This window comes from Elephantulus edwardii, unplaced genomic scaffold (genome assembly GCF_000299155.1).
Source record: "Elephantulus edwardii isolate Elephantulus edwardi_28Jun2011 unplaced genomic scaffold, EleEdw1.0 scaffold00041, whole genome shotgun sequence".
Classification (NCBI taxonomy): domain Eukaryota; kingdom Metazoa; phylum Chordata; class Mammalia; order Macroscelidea; family Macroscelididae; genus Elephantulus; species Elephantulus edwardii.
The window spans coordinates 8,160,650-8,165,138 of NW_006399791.1; the positions used below are offsets into that span (position 1 = coordinate 8,160,650).

The window sequence follows — 4,489 nt, forward strand, 5'->3', positions numbered from 1 at the left end:
TTTATTAATTTTCATAAACATTTACAGAGATTTTGGGCTTCCACTCATCCATTGTTGCACTATTCTCTCTACCCTCCTCCCAGTTTGTTCTTTGGACTTTCTTTTTTTAATTTAAAATAAAAGCTTCTTTATTCTGTTAAATGTGAAGAAACTTTGATTATGATTTGTTAAAAAAATTATTTTCATGCTCGCTTCAACAACAAATGCATATACTAAAACTGGAACAATGCAGAGAAGATTAGCAAAGCCCCTACACAAAGATGACATGCAAATTCGTGAAACGGTTCATACTTTTTATAAAAGGAATATATTATTACGCATTATTTGTGTAACAACAGTCCAGAATAAGAGGTGCTTAGCAAAATGGACTGGGGTGGGGTGGGACGTAGGGAATAAATTATGCAAAAATGATTTTTTTTTTTAAAAAAAGAGAACTTGGGGAGGGTGGAGGGAGGAAAATGTGCAACAATGAATGAATGAAAAATCTAACTTTTGTGTACACTTTCATTAGAAATCACAATAATGAATTAAAAAATTCTTTGCAAACACTCAAAACATAATGTGGGGTGGCCTAGTGGCAAGAAGCTGCACTGCAATCCCAGAGGCGCACAGTTTGAATCCACCAGATGCTCTGCCGGGGAAGGAGGGACAATCTTCTCCAGTACCAGTCAGATCCGATTTGACGGTACACACACAATAATAATAATAAAATATTTAAAAAACCAACACATAATGTGGGAATGACAGACATTTCCCCCCTCACTCAAAATCATAACATGCATATACTTAACCTGTTATCTGCTATATCTCAGGTATTAGTTCTTCCAAACACTTGATGACTCAGTTCCATAAAGGTAAGCAATTTATTATTACCTCAGGGGTAACGTTTTCAAATAGAAAAGACTTCTGCAAGTAAACAATTTTTAAAAGTATGTAAATTACACTTAAAGGACTTGATTGAAAGACTGAGAACTGTATTTCATTTTAGAATGCATGCGTGCGCACACACACACACACACACACACACACACACACATGGGAAAACACTGCAATGCAGATGCCACTCTCTAGTTTACATTACACAGCACACTGCAGGCTCACATCTACTAAATAAGAACCAAGGTGGTCCTGGGAGACACTGGGTGTGGAACAATGTCTGCGTCAGAGTAGTGTTAACTGGATCCCCAGGAACCACCTATTCATCTCCAGCCCAATGTCCATACCCACGAATAAATAGAAATACTATGGTATAGCCACACAATGGAATACTATGCAGCACCAAAAAATAATGAACTCATAAAACATTCCACATGATGGGCGACCCTGGAGAACATTGGGCTGAGTGAAATGTGTCAGTCTCAAAAGGCAAAGTACAGTGTATGCTGTTATGAAGCAGGACTGACATGGGAGGTAGTGTTGGGAGGAAACTAAGACTGGATAGATAATGAACATTGTATTGGAACAGATGAGAGAGAGCACTGTTTGAAAGGAGTCTATGACATCGGGGCTCTGGTGGCCTAGTGGCAAGAAGCTGCACTGCAATCCCAGGGGAACACGGTTCAAATCCACCAGATGCTCTGCTGAAGAAGGAGGGACAATCTCCTCCTGTACCAGTCAGATCTGATTTGACATGCACAAAATTTAAATAAATAAATAAATAAATAAATAAATAAAATAAAAATGGGGGGGAGGAATCTGATATGTAAGACAACGGTCCAGAGTAAGAGGTAAGTTGCAAAGAGGACTGGGGGAGGGGAAAGAGGAGGAGGCAGGGGAGGGGGAAAGAGAAAATTGTGAAACAATGGCATTTAAAAAAAAAAAGAAAGTGAACTGGGTGAGGGGGAAGGGAGAGGGAGGGAGGAAAATGCAACAATGAACGAATGGAAATCCAACTTTTCTGTAAACTTTCGTCAAAATCACAATTAAAATAATTTAAAAAAAAAAAAAAAGAAAGAAAGAGAAGATGGGCTTGTGGCTGGACTCCTGGATCCCTTCCTCCTCCGTCACCAACGGGAGCCAAGCTGGATGGTATCACCGCCATCAGCTTGGCCGGAACCCCATTGTCTCGCCAGAGACACACCTTCCAAGCATCTTAACCTTTGGTTTCTTTAAATGACAATGGCATGCAGTAACCGTTTTCCTCGGATAGCAGTCGCAACATCAGAAGGCAGCTTCATGAGTTCATGTCTCAAGCGGGCACCCATTCTGTCTGCGTTTTCAGGTCCACCTCCTCCAGGACCTCAAGGGCCATGGTGGCCACACTGAAGGTTGAACTGTGATCTCCAGGTTTGATGGAGTGCATGACCTTATCCTTACACAGCACCGCGGTTGTTGTTGTTATATGCCATCGAGTTGCCGGCGACTCATAGCGACCCTATGTACAACAGGCCTAAACCCTGCTCTATCCTGTACCAATCTCATTGTCTCTGACACACCTACCCTCATTACCCCAGTCACTGAGTCAATCCATGGAGGGTCTTCTCCTATGCTATCCCTCCCCCCTCTCAAGCATGACGTCCGTCTCCAAGGACTGGTCCCTCCTTGCAACATTGCCAAAGTATGTCAGATGAAGCTTCAGAAGCCTACAAGAAGCAGCCTAGATTAATCCTCTCCAGGATGAATCTGTTTGTTCTCTTAGCAGTCCATGGTATATTCAATACTCTTCTCCAGCACCACAACTCAAAGGCATCAATTCTCTTTCTATCATCCCTACTCATTGGCCAGCTCTGTGAGGTAAGTAATTGCAAAGACCGTGGCTTGTATCTGGCACACCTTAGTCTCCAGACTGACATCATTGCTCTCCAGAAATGTGGTGGCATCAGGATTAGAGGTAGACTCATCACTGAAAGTGAGGAGGATTTGAAGCACCTGTTGCAGAAAAGTAAGGATTACAGCCTTCAGTGTGTATTGCATCTCAATATCAAGAAAACAAAGATTCTTACCACTGGACTGATAGGCAGTATCATGATGGATGGAGAGAAGATTGAAACTGTCAACAGCTTCATCTTGCTTGGATCCACAATTAACACCCTTGGTACCAACAGTCATGCACTGCAATGCGAAAATTGGCAGTTAGGGACCTTTCCAAATTATTGAGGATTAGTGATGTCAGTTTGAGGATTAAGGTGCATCTGATTCAGGCCATGGTCTTTCTGATCACTTGCTATGCATCTGAGACCTGGAAAATGAATAAGGATGACTGAAAAGGAATTGATGCCTTTGAGCTGTGGTGTTGGAGAAGAGCACTGAATATTCCATGGACAGCCAAGAGGACAAACAGAAATGTCTTGTAGAGGGTGCAGCTGGAGTGCTCTTTGGAGGCAAGAATGATGACGAGGCTTCGCCTAACATCCTTTGGACATGTTGCTGGAGGGGCTATTCCTAGGAGAGAGACATGATGTTGGGAAGGGTAGAGGGCTGGCGAAGGAGTGGAAGACCCTCAGCCAGGTGGATTGACAAGGTGACTGCTGCAATGGGCTCTTGTGTGTCAAGAAGTGTGAGGATGGCGCAGGACAGGACTGGTTTCAGATTTTTTGTTCATAGGATCTTTATGAGTCATACTCGACTTGATGGCACCTAACAACAACAACAACAACAATAACACTGCGTTGGCAAAGTCTGCTGTCAGAGACTTCTCCAGAGTATTGAAGATCAGTGTCAGTACCACAGAGACATGGGCATAAGCCCCTGGAAAGGGCCTTGACAAGCAGAATCATACCAGGCTTCACGTTTTCACGATTGACGGCCAGCCACCGGCCAGTTCTGGCCAAGCCCATCTGGATCTCATCAGCGATGAAGAGACCCTGGTGCTGGGTTCAGAGTTTCCTACACGCCCCTAAGGTAGTGTTGGTCTGGGATGATGACACTGACTTCACCCTGGAGTCCTGGAGAGCAGGAGATGATTTCAAAACCCGGCATGAATGGTCCAAATCTGTCATAGCTGGTTGGGTTTGTGGAACTTGAGATAGCAGACAGTATTCTACCCCAAAATTTCACAGCTGCAAAAATGAACTTGGCTTTGTACTTGGGCACGCCCTTGACGTTGAAGGCCCACTCCCAAGCGAGTTTGCCAGCTGCTCTCCATCCTCCATGCCTGTGTTCGTGGGGAACACTTTCTAGTAACTGAAAAGCTTATTGGTGTAAAATGTATTTTCCAAGCATGCTATTGTAGAAAACCCTCAAGGTCAAGGTCAGTTTCTCTGCCTACTTCTTCATCTTTGGGTGGCAGTGACTACACTGTAAATGACCAGGAAGTCAAAGTACTTCCTGCTTTCCACATCCCAGACATAAATCCCTTTCTTCCAATGGCTCAGGCTTGAGTAAGAATTTCTAACTTGAGATTCAAGGTCAGACTTCAGAGGATCCGACACCTCTTGACAGGTGGGCAGCAGTCAGCACCAGTGCGTCCACTGAGCAGCCACTGATGGACCCTTAAAGGGACTTAGGTCAAATTGTTGAAGGTCAAGAACCCATTAGTGTGGGCCCTCGC

General features: G+C 43.9%; 1 pseudogene; it reads right to left on the reverse strand.

The window, feature by feature from the left end:
* Positions 1–1,294: 1,294 nt before the first annotated feature.
* Positions 1,295–3,918, reverse strand: LOC102847959 (annotated as a pseudogene).
* Between the last annotated feature and the right edge of the window lie 571 nt (positions 3,919–4,489).